Below are 18,980 nucleotides of genomic sequence, written 5' to 3' on the forward strand. Positions count from 1 at the left end.
CATGCTTCATTTGGTCACAAAGGACTACGATCTATCTTTTGAACCACTGGACCAATTTGTATGATTCTGACCTATGTTTGTATTTGGAGTATGCTGATTCTGAAAATGTAAGTTTTATGTGAATGTGATGCATACTTTTAAAGTTATGAATAATGTGGAAAAACTGTATTTCTCTGCTTGTGATAATTACATTACCCATTTTGTAATGGCACCCCTTTATGCCCAGGGTGCCATTACAAAAGATGAGTGCGGAAAAGTGGGGGATTAGCTCAAATGGTAGAGCGCTCGCTTAGCATGTGAGAGGTAGCGGGATCGATGCCCGCATTCTCCAGTGGCTTCTTCTTCTTTTAAATGAAGGGTGCTTAGACTGTATGTTGCATGTCTGTATTTTATGTAATAAATGTAACCTTGTGTATTTTACTGTCTTTTTACTGCCATGTGCTTAATGGAGTTTTGCATCTGTCCTTGGAGATAATTGGATTACTTCTCAATTATCTCCAGGATAGAAGACTCTGTGGAACTGGTTTTGGGCAGAAAAGCCATGCTTCATTTGTTCACAAAGGACTACGATCTATCTTTTGAACCACTGGACCAATTTGTATTTGGAGTATGCTGATTCTGAAAATGTAAGTTTTATGTGAATGTGATGCATACTTTTAAAGTTATGAATAATGTGGAAAAACTGTATTTCTCTGCTTGTGATAATTACATTACCCATTTTGTAATGGCACCCCTTTATGCCCAGGGTGCCATTACAAAAGATGAGAGCGGAAAAGTGGGGGATTAGCTCAAATGGTAGAGCGCTCGCTTAGCATGTGAGAGGTAGCAGGATCGATGCCCGCATTCTCCAGTGGCTGCTTCTTCTTTTAAATGAAGGGTGCTTAGACTGTATGTTGAATGTCTGTATTTTATGTAATAAATGTAACCTTGTGTATTTTACTGTCTTTTTACTGCCATGTGCTTAATGGAGTTTTGCATCTGTCCTTGGAGATAATTGGATTACTTCCCAATTATCTCCAGGATAGAAGACTCTGTGGAACTGGTTTTGGGCAGAAAAGCCATGCTTCATTTGGTCACAAAGGACTACGATCTATCTTTTGAACCACTGGACCAATTTGTATGATTCTGACCTATGTTTGTATTTGGAGTATGCTGATTCTGAAAATGTAAGTTTTATGTGAATGTGATGCATACTTTTAAAGTTATGAATAATGTGGAAAAACTGTATTTCTCTGCTTGTGATAATTACATTACCCATTTTGTAATGGCACCCCTTTATGCCCAGGGTGCCATTACAAAAGATGAGAGCGGAAAAGTGGGGGATTAGCTCAAATGGTAGAGTGCTCGCTTAGCATGTGAGAGGTAGCGGGATCGATGCTTCTTCTTTTAAATGAAGGGTGCTTAGTTGAACTTTTTGTTTACCTGGATGTCATTGCCACAGCAGCATGTTGCAAAATGTTTAACTGCTTACCCGATTCTTCAAAAATGTCCTACTTTGACATTGAGTGAACTCACAAATTACCTTCGATAGCTCAGCTGGTAGAGCGGAGGACTGTAGTTGGTATATGATAGCAATCCTTAGGTCGCTGGTTCAATTCTGGCTCGAAGGACATGTGTTTTTCTCTCTTGTAGAGCAGAGGACTGTATGTTGCATGTCTGTATTTTATGTAATAAATATAACCTTGTGTATTTTACTGTCTTTTTACTGCCATGTGCTTAATGGAGTTTTGCATCTGTCCTTGGAGATAATTGGATTACTTCCCAATTATCTCCAGGATAGAAGACTCGGTGGAACTGGTTTTGGGCAGAAAAGCCATGCTTCATTTGGTCACAAAGGACTACGATCTATCTTTTGAACCACTGGACCAATTTGTATGATTCTGACCTATGTTTGTATTTGGAGTATGCTGATTCTGAAAATGTAAGTTTTATGTGAATGTGATGCATACTTTTAAAGTTATGAATAATGTGGAAAAACTGTATTTCTCTGCTTGTGATAATTACATTACCCATTTTGTAATGGCACCCCTTTATGCCCAGGGTGCCATTACAAAAGATGAGTGCGGAAAAGTGGGGGATTAGCTCAAATGGTAGAGCGCTCGCTTAGCATGTGAGAGGTAGCGGGATCGATGCCCGCATTCTCCAGTGGCTTCTTCTTCTTTTAAATGAAGGGTGCTTAGACTGTATGTTGCATGTCTGTATTTTATGTAATAAATGTAACCTTGTGTATTTTACTGTCTTTTTACTGCCATGTGCTTAATGGAGTTTTGCATCTGTCCTTGGAGATAATTGGATTACTTCTCAATTATCTCCAGGATAGAAGACTCTGTGGAACTGGTTTTGGGCAGAAAAGCCATGCTTCATTTGTTCACAAAGGACTACGATCTATCTTTTGAACCACTGGACCAATTTGTATTTGGAGTATGCTGATTCTGAAAATGTAAGTTTTATGTGAATGTGATGCATACTTTTAAAGTTATGAATAATGTGGAAAAACTGTATTTCTCTGCTTGTAATAATTACATTACCCATTTTGTAATGGCACCCCTTTATGCCCAGGGTGCCATTACAAAAGATGAGAGCGGAAAAGTGGGGGATTAGCTCAAATGGTAGAGTGCTCGCTTAGCATGTGAGAGGTAGCGGGATCGATGCTTCTTCTTTTAAATGAAGGGTGCTTAGTTGAACTTTTTGTTTACCTGGATGTCATTGCCACAGCAGCATGTTGCAAAATGTTTAACTGCTTACCTGATTCTTCAAAAATGTCCTACTTTGACATTGAGTGAACTCACAAATTACCTTCGATAGCTCAGCTGGTAGAGCGGAGGACTGTAGTTGGTATATGATAGCAATCCTTAGGTCGCTGGTTCAATTCCGGCTCGAAGGACATTTGTTTTTCTCTCTTGTAGAGCAGAGGACTGTATGTTGCATGTCTGTATTTTATGTAATAAATGTAACCTTGTGTATTTTACTGTCTTTTTACTGCCATGTGCTTAACGGAGTTTTGCATCTGTCCTTGGAGATAATTGGATTACTTCCCAATTATCTCCAGGATAGAAGACTCTGTGGAACTGGTTTTGGGCAGAAAAGCCATGCTTCATTTGGTCACAAAGGACTACGATCTATCTTTTGAACCACTGGACCAATTTGTATGATTCTGACCTATGTTTGTATTTGGAGTATGCTGATTCTGAAAATGTAAGTTTTATGTGAATGTGATGCATACTTTTAAAGTTATGAATAATGTGGAAAAACTGTATTTCTCTGCTTGTGATAATTACATTACCCATTTTGTAATGGCACCCCTTTATGCCCAGGGTGCCATTACAAAAGATGAGAGCGGAATAGTGGGGGATTAGCTCAAATGGTAGAGTGCTCGCTTAGCATGTGAGAGGTAGCGGGATCGATGCTTCTTCTTTTAAATGAAGGGTGCTTAGTTGAACTTTTTGTTTACCTGGATGTCATTGCCACAGCAGCATGTTGCAAAATGTTTAACTGCTTACCTGATTCTTCAAAAATGTCCTACTTTGACATTGAGTGAACTCACGAATTACCTTCGATAGCTCAGCTGGTAGAGCGGAGGACTGTAGTTGGTATATGATAGCAATCCTTAGGTCGCTGGTTCAATTCTGGCTCGAAGGACATGTGTTTTTCTCTCTTGTAGAGCAGAGGACTGTATGTTGCATGTCTGTATTTTATGTAATAAATATAACCTTGTGTATTTTACTGTCTTTTTACTGCCATGTGCTTAATGGAGTTTTGCATCTGTCCTTGGAGATAATTGGATTACTTCCCAATTATCTCCAGGATAGAAGACTCTGTGGAACTGGTTTTGGGCAGAAAAGCCATGCTTCATTTGGTCACAAAGGACTACGATCTATCTTTTGAACCACTGGACCAATTTGTATGATTCTGACCTATGTTTGTATTTGGAGTATGCTGATTCTGAAAATGTAAGTTTTATGTGAATGTGATGCATACTTTTAAAGTTATGAATAATGTGGAAAAACTGTATTTCTCTGCTTGTGATAATTACATTACCCATTTTGTAATGGCACCCCTTTATGCCCAGGGTGCCATTACAAAAGATGAGTGCGGAAAAGTGGGGGATTAGCTCAAATGGTAGAGCGCTCGCTTAGCATGTGAGAGGTAGCGGGATCGATGCCCGCATTCTCCAGTGGCTTCTTCTTCTTTTAAATGAAGGGTGCTTAGACTGTATGTTGCATGTCTGTATTTTATGTAATAAATGTAACCTTGTGTATTTTACTGTCTTTTTACTGCCATGTGCTTAATGGAGTTTTGCATCTGTCCTTGGAGATAATTGGATTACTTCTCAATTATCTCCAGGATAGAAGACTCTGTGGAACTGGTTTTGGGCAGAAAAGCCATGCTTCATTTGTTCACAAAGGACTACGATCTATCTTTTGAACCACTGGACCAATTTGTATTTGGAGTATGCTGATTCTGAAAATGTAAGTTTTATGTGAATGTGATGCATACTTTTAAAGTTATGAATAATGTGGAAAAACTGTATTTCTCTGCTTGTAATAATTACATTACCCATTTTGTAATGGCACCCCTTTATGCCCAGGGTGCCATTACAAAAGATGAGAGCGGAAAAGTGGGGGATTAGCTCAAATGGTAGAGTGCTCGCTTAGCATGTGAGAGGTAGCGGGATCGATGCTTCTTCTTTTAAATGAAGGGTGCTTAGTTGAACTTTTTGTTTACCTGGATGTCATTGCCACAGCAGCATGTTGCAAAATGTTTAACTGCTTAACTGATTCTTCAAAAATGTCCTACTTTGACATTGAGTGAACTCACAAATTACCTTCGATAGCTCAGCTGGTAGAGCGGAGGACTGTAGTTGGTATATGATAGCAATCCTTAGGTCGCTGGTTCAATTCCGGCTCGAAGGACATTTGTTTTTCTCTCTTGTAGATCAGAGGACTGTATGTTGCATGTCTGTATTTTATGTAATAAATGTAACCTTGTGTATTTTACTGTCTTTTTACTGCCATGTGCTTAACGGAGTTTTGCATCTGTCCTTGGAGATAATTGGATTACTTCCCAATTATCTCCAGGATAGAAGACTCTGTGGAACTGGTTTTGGGCAGAAAAGCCATGCTTCATTTGGTCACAAAGGACTACGATCTATCTTTTGAACCACTGGACCAATTTGTATGATTCTGACCTATGTTTGTATTTGGAGTATGCTGATTCTGAAAATGTAAGTTTTATGTGAATGTGATGCATACTTTTAAAGTTATGAATAATGTGGAAAAACTGTATTTCTCTGCTTGTGATAATTACATTACCCATTTTGTAATGGCACCCCTTTATGCCCAGGGTGCCATTACAAAAGATGAGTGCGGAAAAGTGGGGGATTAGCTCAAATGGTAGAGCGCTCGCTTAGCATGTGAGAGGTAGCGGGATCGATGCCCGCATTCTCCAGTGGCTTCTTCTTCTTTTAAATGAAGGGTGCTTAGACTGTATGTTGCATGTCTGTATTTTATGTAATAAATGTAACCTTGTGTATTTTACTGTCTTTTTACTGCCATGTGCTTAATGGAGTTTTGCATCTGTCCTTGGAGATAATTGGATTACTTCTCAATTATCTCCAGGATAGAAGACTCTGTGGAACTGGTTTTGGGCAGAAAAGCCATGCTTCATTTGTTCACAAAGGACTACGATCTATCTTTTGAACCACTGGACCAATTTGTATTTGGAGTATGCTGATTCTGAAAATGTAAGTTTTATGTGAATGTGATGCATACTTTTAAAGTTATGAATAATGTGGAAAAACTGTATTTCTCTGCTTGTGATAATTACATTACCCATTTTGTAATGGCACCCCTTTATGCCCAGGGTGCCATTACAAAAGATGAGAGCGGAAAAGTGGGGGATTAGCTCAAATGGTAGAGCGCTCGCTTAGCATGTGAGAGGTAGCAGGATCAATGCCCGCATTCTCCAGTGGCTGCTTCTTCTTTTAAATGAAGGGTGCTTAGACTGTATGTTGAATGTCTGTATTTTATGTAATAAATGTAACCTTGTGTATTTTACTGTCTTTTTACTGCCATGTGCTTAATGGAGTTTTGCATCTGTCCTTGGAGATAATTGGATTACTTCCCAATTATCTCCAGGATAGAAGACTCTGTGGAACTGGTTTTGGGCAGAAAAGCCATGCTTCATTTGGTCACAAAGGACTACGATCTATCTTTTGAACCACTGGACCAATTTGTATGATTCTGACCTATGTTTGTATTTGGAGTATGCTGATTCTGAAAATGTAAGTTTTATGTGAATGTGATGCATACTTTTAAAGTTATGAATAATGTGGAAAAACTGTATTTCTCTGCTTGTGATAATTACATTACCCATTTTGTAATGGCACCCCTTTATGCCCAGGGTGCCATTACAAAAGATGAGAGCGGAAAAGTGGGGGATTAGCTCAAATGGTAGAGTGCTCGCTTAGCATGTGAGAGGTAGCGGGATCGATGCTTCTTCTTTTAAATGAAGGGTGCTTAGTTGAACTTTTTGTTTACCTGGATGTCATTGCCACAGCAGCATGTTGCAAAATGTTTAACTGCTTACCCGATTCTTCAAAAATGTCCTACTTTGACATTGAGTGAACTCACAAATTACCTTCGATAGCTCAGCTGGTAGAGCGGAGGACTGTAGTTGGTATATGATAGCAATCCTTAGGTCGCTGGTTCAATTCTGGCTCGAAGGACACGTGTTTTTCTCTCTTGTAGAGCAGAGGACTGTATGTTGCATGTCTGTATTTTATGTAATAAATATAACCTTGTGTATTTTACTGTCTTTTTACTGCCATGTGCTTAATGGAGTTTTGCATCTGTCCTTGGAGATAATTGGATTACTTCCCAATTATCTCCAGGATAGAAGACTCTGTGGAACTGGTTTTGGGCAGAAAAGCCATGCTTCATTTGGTCACAAAGGACTACGATCTATCTTTTGAACCACTGGACCAATTTGTATGATTCTGACCTATGTTTGTATTTGGAGTATGCTGATTCTGAAAATGTAAGTTTTATGTGAATGTGATGCATACTTTTAAAGTTATGAATAATGTGGAAAAACTGTATTTCTCTGCTTGTGATAATTACATTACCCATTTTGTAATGGCACTCCTTTATGCCCAGGGTGCCATTACAAAAGATGAGAGCGGAAAAGTGGGGGATTAGCTCAAATGGTAGAGCGCTCGCTTAGCATGTGAGAGGTAGCGGGATCGATGCCCGCATTCTCCAGTGGCTGCTTCTTCTTTTGAATGAAGGGTGCTAAGACTGTATGTTGCATGTCTGTATTTTATGTAATAAATGTAACCTTGTGTATTTTACTGTCTTTTTACTGCCATGTGCTTAATGGAGTTTTGCATCTGTCCTTGGAGATAATTGGATTACTTCCCAATTATCTCCAGGATAGAAGACTCTGTGGAACTGGTTTTGGGCAGAAAAGCCATGCTTCATTTGGTCACAAAGGACTACGATCTATCTTTTGAACCACTGGACCAATTTGTATGATTTTGACCTATGTTTGTATTTGGAGTATGCTGATTCTGAAAATGTAAGTTTTATGTGAATGTGATGCATACTTTTAAAGTTATGAATAATGTGGAAAAACTGTATTTCTCTGCTTGTGATAATTACATTACCCATTTTGTAATGGCACCCCTTTATGCCCAGGGTGCCATTACAAAAGATGAGAGCGGAATAGTGGGGGATTAGCTCAAATGGTAGAGTGCTCGCTTAGCATGTGAGAGGTAGCGGGATCGATGCTTCTTCTTTTAAATGAAGGGTGCTTAGTTGAACTTTTTGTTTACCTTGATGTCATTGCCACAGCAGCATGTTGCAAAATGTTTAACTGCTTACCTGATTCTTCAAAAATGTCCTACTTTGACATTGAGTGAACTCACGAATTACCTTCGATAGCTCAGCTGGTAGAGCGGAGGACTGTAGTTGGTATATGATAGCAATCCTTAGGTCGCTGGTTCAATTCCGGCTCGAAGGACATTTGTTTTTCTCTCTTGTAGAGCAGAGGACTGTATGTTGCATGTCTGTATTTTATGTAATAAATGTAACCTTGTGTATTTTACTGTCTTTTTACTGCCATGTGCTTAACGGAGTTTTGCATCTGTCCTTGGAGATAATTGGATTACTTCCCAATTATCTCCAGGATAGAAGACTCTGTGGAACTGGTTTTGGGCAGAAAAGCCATGCTTCATTTGGTCACAAAGGACTACGATCTATCTTTTGAACCACTGGACCAATTTGTATGATTCTGACCTATGTTTGTATTTGGAGTATGCTGATTCTGAAAATGTAAGTTTTATGTGAATGTGATGCATACTTTTAAAGTTATGAATAATGTGGAAAAACTGTATTTCTCTGCTTGTGATAATTACATTACCCATTTTGTAATGGCACCCCTTTATGCCCAGGGTGCCATTACAAAAGATGAGAGCGGAAAAGTGGGGGATTAGCTCAAATGGTAGAGCGCTCGCTTCGCATGTGAGAGGTAGCGGGATCGATGCCCGCATTCTCCAGTGGCTGCTTCTTCTTTTAAATGAAGGGTGCTAAGACTGTATGCTGCATGTCTGTATTTTATGTAATAAATGTAACCTTGTGTATTTTACTGTCTTTTTACTGCCATGTGCTTAATGGAGTTTTGCATCTGTCCTTGGAGATAATTGGATTACTTCCCAATTATCTCCAGGATAGAAGACTCTGTGGAACTGGTTTTGGGCAGAAAAGCCATGCTTCATTTGGTCACAAAGGACTACGATCTATCTTTTGAACCACTGGACCAATTTGTATGATTCTGACCTATGTTTGTATTTGGAGTATGCTGATTCTGAAAATGTAAGTTTTATGTGAATGTGATGCATACTTTTAAAGTTATGAATAATGTGGAAAAACTGTATTTCTCTGCTTGTGATAATTACATTACCCATTTTGTAATGGCACCCCTTTATGCCCAGGGTGCCATTACAAAAGATGAGAGCGGAATAGTGGGGGATTAGCTCAAATGGTAGAGTGCTCGCTTAGCATGTGAGAGGTAGCGGGATCGATGCTTCTTCTTTTAAATGAAGGGTGTTTAGTTGAACTTTTTGTTTACCTGGAACTGGTTTTGGGCAGAAAAGCCATGCTTCATTTGGTCACAAAGGACTACGATCTATCTTTTGAACCACTGGACCAATTTGTATGATTCTGACCTATGTTTGTATTTGGAGTATGCTGATTCTGAAAATGTAAGTTTTATGTGAATGTGATGCATACTTTTAAAGTTATGAATAATGTGGAAAAACTGTATTTCTCTGCTTGTGATAATTACATTACCCATTTTGTAATGGCACCCCTTTATGCCCAGGGTGCCATTACAAAAGATGAGAGCGGAAAAGTGGGGGATTAGCTCAAATGGTAGAGCGCTCGCTTCGCATGTGAGAGGTAGCGGGATCGATGCCCGCATTCTCCAGTGGCTGCTTCTTCTTTTAAATGAAGGGTGCTAAGACTGTATGTTGCATGTCTGTATTTTATGTAATAAATGTAACCTTGTGTATTTTACTGTCTTTTTACTGCCATGTGCTTAATGGAGTTTTGCATCTGTCCTTGGAGATAATTGGATTACTTCCCAATTATCTCCAGGATAGAAGACTCTGTGGAACTGGTTTTGGGCAGAAAAGCCATGCTTCATTTGGTCACAAAGGACTACGATCTATCTTTTGAACCACTGGACCAATTTGTATGATTCTGACCTATGTTTGTATTTGGAGTATGCTGATTCTGAAAATGTAAGTTTTATGTGAATGTGATGCATACTTTTAAAGTTATGAATAATGTGGAAAAACTGTATTTCTCTGCTTGTGATAATTACATTACCCATTTTGTAATGGCACCCCTTTATGCCCAGGGTGCCATTACAAAAGATGAGAGCGGAATAGTGGGGGATTAGCTCAAATGGTAGAGTGCTCGCTTAGCATGTGAGAGGTAGCGGGATCGATGCTTCTTCTTTTAAATGAAGGGTGCTTAGTTGAACTTTTTGTTTACCTGGATGTCATTGCCACAGCAGCATGTTGCAAAATGTTTAACTGCTTACCTGATTCTTCAAAAATGTCCTACTTTGACATTGAGTGAACTCACAAATTACCTTCGATAGCTCAGCTGGTAGAGCGGAGGACTGTAGTTGGTATATGATAGCAATCCTTAGGTCGCTGGTTCAATTCCGGCTCGAAGGACATTTGTTTTTCTCTCTTGTAGAGCAGAGGACTGTATGTTGCATGTCTGTATTTTATGTAATAAATGTAACCTTGTGTATTTTACTGTCTTTTTACTGCCATGTGCTTAACGGAGTTTTGCATCTGTCCTTGGAGATAATTGGATTACTTCCCAATTATCTCCAGGATAGAAGACTCTGTGGAACTGGTTTTGGGCAGAAAAGCCATGCTTCATTTGGTCACAAAGGACTACGATCTATCTTTTGAACCACTGGACCAATTTGTATGATTCTGACCTATGTTTGTATTTGGAGTATGCTGATTCTGAAAATGTAAGTTTTATGTGAATGTGATGCATACTTTTAAAGTTATGAATAATGTGGAAAAACTGTATTTCTCTGCTTGTGATAATTACATTACCCATTTTGTAATGGCACCCCTTTATGCCCAGGGTGCCATTACAAAAGATGAGAGCGGAAAAGTGGGGGATTAGCTCAAATGGTAGAGCGCTCGCTTAGCATGTGAGAGGTAGCGGGATCGATGCCCGCATTCTCCAGTGGCTGCTTCTTCTTTTAAATGAAGGGTGCTAAGACTGTATGTTGCATGTCTGTATTTTATGTAATAAATGTAACCTTGTGTATTTTACTGTCTTTTTACTGCCATGTGCTTAATGGAGTTTTGCATCTGTCCTTGGAGATAATTGGATTACTTCCCAATTATCTCCAGGATAGAAGACTCTGTGGAACTGGTTTTGGGCAGAAAAGCCATGCTTCATTTGGTCACAAAGGACTACGATCTATCTTTTGAACCACTGGACCAATTTGTATGATTCTGACCTATGTTTGTATTTGGAGTATGCTGATTCTGAAAATGTAAGTTTTATGTGAATGTGATGCATACTTTTAAAGTTATGAATAATGTGGAAAAACTGTATTTCTCTGCTTGTGATAATTACATTACCCATTTTGTAATGGCACCCCTTTATGCCCAGGGTGCCATTACAAAAGATGAGAGCGGAATAGTGGGGGATTAGCTCAAATGGTAGAGTGCTCGCTTAGCATGTGAGAGGTAGCGGGATCGATGCTTCTTCTTTTAAATGAAGGGTGCTTAGTTGAACTTTTTGTTTACCTGGATGTCATTGCCACAGCAGCATGTTGCAAAATGTTTAACTGCTTACCTGATTCTTCAAAAATGTCCTACTTTGACATTGAGTGAACTCACGAATTACCTTCGATAGCTCAGCTGGTAGAGCGGAGGACTGTAGTTGGTATATGATAGCAATCCTTAGGTCGCTGGTTCAATTCCGGCTCGAAGGACATTTGTTTTTCTCTCTTGTAGAGCAGAGGACTGTATGTTGCATGTCTGTATTTTATGTAATAAATGTAACCTTGTGTATTTTACTGTCTTTTTACTGCCATGTGCTTAATGGAGTTTTGCATCTGTCCTTGGAGATAATTGGATTACTTCCCAATTATCTCCAGGATAGAAGACTCTGTGGAACTGGTTTTGGGCAGAAAAGCCATGCTTCATTTGGTCACAAAGGACTACGATCTATCTTTTGAACCACTGGACCAATTTGTATGATTCTGACCTATGTTTGTATTTGGAGTATGCTGATTCTGAAAATGTAAGTTTTATGTGAATGTGATGCATACTTTTAAAGTTATGAATAATGTGGAAAAACTGTATTTCTCTGCTTGTGATAATTACATTACCCATTTTGTAATGGCACCCCTTTATGCCCAGGGTGCCATTACAAAAGATGAGAGCGGAAAAGTGGGGGATTAGCTCAAATGGTAGAGTGCTCGCTTAGCATGTGAGAGGTAGCGGGATCGATGCTTCTTCTTTTAAATGAAGGGTGCTTAGTTGAACTTTTTGTTTACCTGGATGTCATTGCCACAGCAGCATGTTGCAAAATGTTTAACTGCTTACCTGATTCTTCAAAAATGTCCTACTTTGACATTGAGTGAACTCACAAATTACCTTCGATAGCTCAGCTGGTAGAGCGGAGGACTGTAGTTGGTATATGATAGCAATCCTTAGGTCGCTGGTTCAATTCCGGCTCGAAGGACATTTGTTTTTCTCTCTTGTAGAGCAGAGGACTGTATGTTGCATGTCTGTATTTTATGTAATAAATGTAACCTTGTGTATTTTACTGTCTTTTTACTGCCATGTGCTTAACGGAGTTTTGCATCTGTCCTTGGAGATAATTGGATTACTTCCCAATTATCTCCAGGATAGAAGACTCTGTGGAACTGGTTTTGGGCAGAAAAGCCATGCTTCATTTGGTCACAAAGGACTACGATCTATCTTTTGAACCACTGGACCAATTTGTATGATTCTGACCTATGTTTGTATTTGGAGTATGCTGATTCTGAAAATGTAAGTTTTATGTGAATGTGATGCATACTTTTAAAGTTATGAATAATGTGGAAAAACTGTATTTCTCTGCTTGTGATAATTACATTACCCATTTTGTAATGGCACCCCTTTATGCCCAGGGTGCCATTACAAAAGATGAGAGCGGAAAAGTGGGGGATTAGCTCAAATGGTAGAGTGCTCGCTTAGCATGTGAGAGGTAGCGGGATCGATGCTTCTTCTTTTAAATGAAGGGTGCTTAGTTGAACTTTTTGTTTACCTGGATGTCATTGCCACAGCAGCATGTTGCAAAATGTTTAACTGCTTACCTGATTCTTCAAAAATGTCCTACTTTGACATTGAGTGAACTCACAAATTACCTTCGATAGCTCAGCTGGTAGAGCGGAGGACTGTAGTTGGTATATGATAGCAATCCTTAGGTCGCTGGTTCAATTCCGGCTCGAAGGACATTTGTTTTTCTCTCTTGTAGAGCAGAGGACTGTATGTTGCATGTCTGTATTTTATGTAATAAATGTAACCTTGTGTATTTTACTGTCTTTTTACTGCCATGTGCTTAACGGAGTTTTGCATCTGTCCTTGGAGATAATTGGATTACTTCCCAATTATCTCCAGGATAGAAGACTCTGTGGAACTGGTTTTGGGCAGAAAAGCCATGCTTCATTTGGTCACAAAGGACTACGATCTATCTTTTGAACCACTGGACCAATTTGTATGATTCTGACCTATGTTTGTATTTGGAGTATGCTGATTCTGAAAATGTAAGTTTTATGTGAATGTGATGCATACTTTTAAAGTTATGAATAATGTGGAAAAACTGTATTTCTCTGCTTGTGATAATTACATTACCCATTTTGTAATGGCACCCCTTTATGCCCAGGGTGCCATTACAAAAGATGAGTGCGGAAAAGTGGGGGATTAGCTCAAATGGTAGAGCGCTCGCTTAGCATGTGAGAGGTAGCGGGATCGATGCCCGCATTCTCCAGTGGCTTCTTCTTCTTTTAAATGAATGGTGCTTAGACTGTATGTTGCATGTCTGTATTTTATGTAATAAATGTAACCTTGTGTATTTTACTGTCTTTTTACTGCCATGTGCTTAATGGAGTTTTGCATCTGTCCTTGGAGATAATTGGATTACTTCTCAATTATCTCCAGGATAGAAGACTCTGTGGAACTGGTTTTGGGCAGAAAAGCCATGCTTCATTTGTTCACAAAGGACTACGATCTATCTTTTGAACCACTGGACCAATTTGTATTTGGAGTATGCTGATTCTGAAAATGTAAGTTTTATGTGAATGTGATGCATACTTTTAAAGTTATGAATAATGTGGAAAAACTGTATTTCTCTGCTTGTGATAATTACATTACCCATTTTGTAATGGCACCCCTTTATGCCCAGGGTGCCATTACAAAAGATGAGAGCGGAAAAGTGGGGGATTAGCTCAAATGGTAGAGTGCTCGCTTAGCATGTGAGAGGTAGCGGGATCGATGCTTCTTCTTTTAAATGAAGGGTGCTTAGTTGAACTTTTTGTTTACCTGGATGTCATTGCCACAGCAGCATGTTGCAAAATGTTTAACTGCTTACCTGATTCTTCAAAAATGTCCTACTTTGACATTGAGTGAACTCACAAATTACCTTCGATAGCTCAGCTGGTAGAGCGGAGGACTGTAGTTGGTATATGATAGCAATCCTTAGGTCGCTGGTTCAATTCCGGCTCGAAGGACATTTGTTTTTCTCTCTTGTAGAGCAGAGGACTGTATGTTGCATGTCTGTATTTTATGTAATAAATGTAACCTTGTGTATTTTACTGTCTTTTTACTGCCATGTGCTTAACGGAGTTTTGCATCTGTCCTTGGAGATAATTGGATTACTTCCCAATTATCTCCAGGATAGAAGACTCTATGGAACTGGTTTTGGGCAGAAAAGCCATGCTTCATTTGGTCACAAAGGACTACGATCTATCTTTTGAACCACTGGACCAATTTGTATGATTCTGACCTATGTTTGTATTTGGAGTATGCTGATTCTGAAAATGTAAGTTTTATGTGAATGTGATGCATACTTTTAAAGTTATGAATAATGTGGAAAAACTGTATTTCTCTGCTTGTGATAATTACATTACCCATTTTGTAATGGCACCCCTTTATGCCCAGGGTGCCATTACAAAAGATGAGTGCGGAAAAGTGGGGGATTAGCTCAAATGGTAGAGCGCTCGCTTAGCATGTGAGAGGTAGCGGGATCGATGCCCGCATTCTCCAGTGGCTTCTTCTTCTTTTAAATGAAGGGTGCTTAGACTGTATGTTGCATGTCTGTATTTTATGTAATAAATGTAACCTTGTGTATTTTACTGTCTTTTTACTGCCATGTGCTTAATGGAGTTTTGCATCTGTCCTTGGAGATAATTGGATTACTTCTCAATTATCTCCAGGATAGAAGACTCTGTGGAACTGGTTTTGGGCAGAAAAGCCATGCTTCATTTGTTCACAAAGGACTACGATCTATCTTTTGAACCACTGGACCAATTTGTATTTGGAGTATGCTGATTCTGAAAATGTAAGTTTTATGTGAATGTGATGCATACTTTTAAAGTTATGAATAATGTGGAAAAACTGTATTTCTCTGCTTGTGATAATTACATTACCCATTTTGTAATGGCACCCCTTTATGCCCAGGGTGCCATTACAAAAGATGAGAGCGGAAAAGTGGGGGATTAGCTCAAATGGTAGAGCGCTCGCTTAGCATGTGAGAGGTAGCAGGATCGATGCCCGCATTCTCCAGTGGCTGCTTCTTCTTTTAAATGAAGGGTGCTTAGACTGTATGTTGAATGTCTGTATTTTATGTAATAAATGTAACCTTGTGTATTTTACTGTCTTTTTACTGCCATGTGCTTAATGGAGTTTTGCATCTGTCCTTGGAGATAATTGGATTACTTCCCAATTATCTCCAGGATAGAAGACTCTGTGGAACTGGTTTTGGGCAGAAAAGCCATGCTTCATTTGTTCACAAAGGACTACGATCTATCTTTTGAACCACTGGACCAATTTGTATTTGGAGTATGCTGATTCTGAAAATGTAAGTTTTATGTGAATGTGATGCATACTTTTAAAGTTATGAATAATGTGGAAAAACTGTATTTCTCTGCTTGTGATAATTACATTACCCATTTTGTAATGGCACCCCTTTATGCCCAGGGTGCCATTACAAAAGATGAGAGCGGAAAAGTGGGGGATTAGCTCAAATGGTAGAGTGCTCGCTTAGCATGTGAGAGGTAGCGGGATCGATGCTTCTTCTTTTAAATGAAGGGTGCTTAGTTGAACTTTTTGTTTACCTGGATGTCATTGCCACAGCAGCATGTTGCAAAATGTTTAACTGCTTACCTGATTCTTCAAAAATGTCCTACTTTGACATTGAGTGAACTCACAAATTACCTTTGATAGCTCAGCTGGTAGAGCGGAGGACTGTAGTTGGTATATGATAGCAATCCTTAGGTCGCTGGTTCAATTCCGGCTCGAAGGACATTAGTTTTTCTCTCTTGTAGAGCAGAGGACTGTATGTGGCATGTCTGTATTTTATGTAATAAATGTAACCTTGTGTATTTTACTGTCTTTTTACTGCCATGTGCTTAACGGAGTTTTGCATCTGTCCTTGGAGATAATTGGATTACTTCCCAATTATCTCCAGGATAGAAGACTCTGTGGAACTGGTTTTGGGCAGAAAAGCCATGCTTCATTTGGTCACAAAGGACTACGATCTATCTTTTGAACCACTGGACCAATTTGTATGATTCTGACCTATGTTTGTATTTGGAGTATGCTGATTCTGAAAATGTAAGTTTTATGTGAATGTGATGCATACTTTTAAAGTTATGAATAATGTGGAAAAACTGTATTTCTCTGCTTGTGATAATTACATTACCCATTTTGTAATGGCACCCCTTTATGCCCAGGGTGCCATTACAAAAGATGAGAACGGAAAAGTGGGGGATTAGCTCAAATGGTAGAGCGCTCGCTTAGCATGTGAGAGGTAGCAGGATCGATGCCCGCATTCTCCAGTGGCTGCTTCTTCTTTTAAATGAAGGGTGCTTAGACTGTATGTTGAATGTCTGTATTTTATGTAATAAATGTAACCTTGTGTATTTTACTGTCTTTTTACTGCCATGTGCTTAATGGAGTTTTGCATCTGTCCTTGGAGATAATTGGATTACTTCCCAATTATCTCCAGGATAGAAGACTCTGTGGAACTGGTTTTGGGCAGAAAAGCCATGCTTCATTTGGTCACAAAGGACTACGATCTATCTTTTGAACCACTGGACCAATTTGTATGATTCTGACCTATGCTTGTATTTGGAGTATGCTGATTCTGAAAATGTAAGTTTTATGTGAATGTGATGCATACTTTTAAAGTTATGAATAATGTGGAAAAACTGTATTTCTCTGCTTGTGATAATTACATTACCCATTTTGTAATGGCACCCCTTTATGCCCAGGGTGCCATTACAAAAGATGAGAGCGGAAAAGTGGGGGATTAGCTCAAATGGTAGAGTGCTCGCTTAGCATGTGAGAGGTAGCGGCATCGATGCTTCTTCTTTTAAATGAAGGGTGCTTAGTTGAACTTTTTGTTTACCTGGATGTCATTGCCACAGCAGCATGTTGCAAAATGTTTAACTGCTTACCTGATTCTTCAAAAATGTCCTACTTTGACATTGAGTGAACTCACAAATTACCTTCGATAGCTCAGCTGGTAGAGCGGAGGACTGAAGTTGGTATATGATAGCAATCCTTAGGTCGCTGGTTCAATTCCGTCTCGAAGGACATTTGTTTTTCTCTCTTGTAGAGCAGAGGACTGTATGTTGCATGTCTGTATTTTATGTAATAAATGTAACCTTGTGTATTTTACTGTCTTTTTACTGCCATGTGCTTAATGGAGTTTTGCATCTGTCCTTGGAGATAATTGGATTACTTCCCAATTATCTCCAGGATAGAAGACTCTGTGGAACTGGTTTTGGGCAGAAAAGCCATGCTTCATTTGGTCACAAAGGACTACGATCTATCTTTTGAACCACTGGACCAATTTGTATGATTTTGACGTATGTTTGTATTTGGAGTATGCTGATTCTGAAAATGTAAGTTTTATGTGAATGTGATGCATACTTTTAAAGTTATGAATAATGTGGAAAAACTGTATTTCTCTGCTTGTGATAATTACATTACCCATTTTGTAATGGCACCCCTTTATGCCCAGGGTGCCATTACAAAAGATGAGAGCGGAGTAGTGGGGGATTAGCTCAAATGGTAGAGTGCTCGCTTAGCATGTGAGAGGTAGCGGGATCGATGCTTCTTCTTTTAAATGAAGGGTGCTTAGTTGAACTTTTTGTTTACCTGGATGTCATTGCCACAGCAGCATGTTGCAAAATGTTTAACTGCTTACCCGATTCTTCAAAAATGTCCTACTTTGACATTGAGTGAACTCACAAATTACCTTCGATAGCTCAGCTGGTAGAGCGGAGGACTGTAGTTGGTATATGATAGCAATCCTTAGGTCGCTGGTTCAATTCTGGCTCGAAGGACATGTGTTTTTCTCTCTTGTAGAGCAGAGGACTGTATGTTGCATGTCTGTATTTTATGTAATAAATATAACCTTGTGTATTTTACTGTCTTTTTACTGCCATGTGCTTAATGGAGTTTTGCATCTGTCCTTGGAGATAATTGGATTACTTCCCAATTATCTCCAGGATAGAAGACTCTGTGGAACTGGTTTTGGGCAGAAAAGCCATGCTTCATTTGGTCACAAAGGACTACGATCTATCTTTTGAACCACTGGACCAATTTGTATGATTTTGACGTATGTTTGTATTTGGAGTATGCTGATTCTGAAAATGTAAGTTTTATGTGAATGTGATGCATACTTTTAAAGTTATGAATAATGTGGAAAAACTGTATTTCTCTGCTTGTGATAATTACATTACCCATTTTGTAATGGCACCCCTTTATGCCCAGGGTGCCATTACAAAAGATGAGAGCGGAGTAGTGGGGGATTAGCTCAAATGGTAGAGTGCTCGCTTAGCATGTGAGAGGTAGCGGGATCGATGCTTCTTCTTTTAAATGAAGGGTGCTTAGTTGAACTTTTTGTTTACCTGGATGTCATTGCCACAGCAGCATGTTGCAAAATGTTTAACTGCTTACCCGATTCTTCAAAAATGTCCTACTTTGACATTGAGTGAACTCACAAATTACCTTCGATAGCTCAGCTGGTAGAGCGGAGGACTGTAGTTGGTATATGATAGCAATCCTTAGGTCGCTGGTTCAATTCTGGCTCGAAGGACATGTGTTTTTCTCTCTTGTAGAGCAGAGGACTGTATGTTGCATGTCTGTATTTTAT

General features: G+C 39.2%; 8 non-coding genes across 8 annotated transcripts; all 8 read left to right on the forward strand.

Annotated features, from left to right (window-relative positions):
* Positions 1-2,795: 2,795 nt before the first annotated feature.
* Positions 2,796-2,884, forward strand: TRNAY-GUA (transfer RNA tyrosine (anticodon GUA)). Its single transcript is given in 2 exon segments — positions 2,796-2,832; positions 2,849-2,884. It is a non-coding gene; the product is annotated as a tRNA-Tyr (tRNA).
* A 1,940-nt stretch (positions 2,885-4,824) lies between these two features.
* On the forward strand, positions 4,825-4,913 carry TRNAY-GUA (transfer RNA tyrosine (anticodon GUA)). The gene is given in 2 exon segments: positions 4,825-4,861; positions 4,878-4,913. It is a non-coding gene; the product is annotated as a tRNA-Tyr (tRNA).
* A 3,020-nt stretch (positions 4,914-7,933) lies between these two features.
* TRNAY-GUA (transfer RNA tyrosine (anticodon GUA)) lies at positions 7,934-8,022 on the forward strand. The gene is given in 2 exon segments: positions 7,934-7,970; positions 7,987-8,022. It is a non-coding gene; the product is annotated as a tRNA-Tyr (tRNA).
* A 2,135-nt stretch (positions 8,023-10,157) lies between these two features.
* TRNAY-GUA (transfer RNA tyrosine (anticodon GUA)) lies at positions 10,158-10,246 on the forward strand. The gene is given in 2 exon segments: positions 10,158-10,194; positions 10,211-10,246. It is a non-coding gene; the product is annotated as a tRNA-Tyr (tRNA).
* A 1,206-nt stretch (positions 10,247-11,452) lies between these two features.
* Positions 11,453-11,541, forward strand: TRNAY-GUA (transfer RNA tyrosine (anticodon GUA)). Its single transcript is given in 2 exon segments — positions 11,453-11,489; positions 11,506-11,541. It is a non-coding gene; the product is annotated as a tRNA-Tyr (tRNA).
* Positions 11,542-12,207: 666 nt separating this feature from the next.
* Positions 12,208-12,296, forward strand: TRNAY-GUA (transfer RNA tyrosine (anticodon GUA)). Its single transcript is given in 2 exon segments — positions 12,208-12,244; positions 12,261-12,296. It is a non-coding gene; the product is annotated as a tRNA-Tyr (tRNA).
* Positions 12,297-12,962: 666 nt separating this feature from the next.
* TRNAY-GUA (transfer RNA tyrosine (anticodon GUA)) lies at positions 12,963-13,051 on the forward strand. Its single transcript is given in 2 exon segments — positions 12,963-12,999; positions 13,016-13,051. It is a non-coding gene; the product is annotated as a tRNA-Tyr (tRNA).
* Positions 13,052-14,236: 1,185 nt separating this feature from the next.
* Positions 14,237-14,325, forward strand: TRNAY-GUA (transfer RNA tyrosine (anticodon GUA)). The gene is given in 2 exon segments: positions 14,237-14,273; positions 14,290-14,325. It is a non-coding gene; the product is annotated as a tRNA-Tyr (tRNA).
* Positions 14,326-18,980: the final 4,655 nt, after the last annotated feature.

Source organism: Pelobates fuscus, chromosome 4, assembly GCF_036172605.1.
Source record: "Pelobates fuscus isolate aPelFus1 chromosome 4, aPelFus1.pri, whole genome shotgun sequence".
Taxonomy (NCBI): Eukaryota; Metazoa; Chordata; class Amphibia; order Anura; family Pelobatidae; genus Pelobates; species Pelobates fuscus.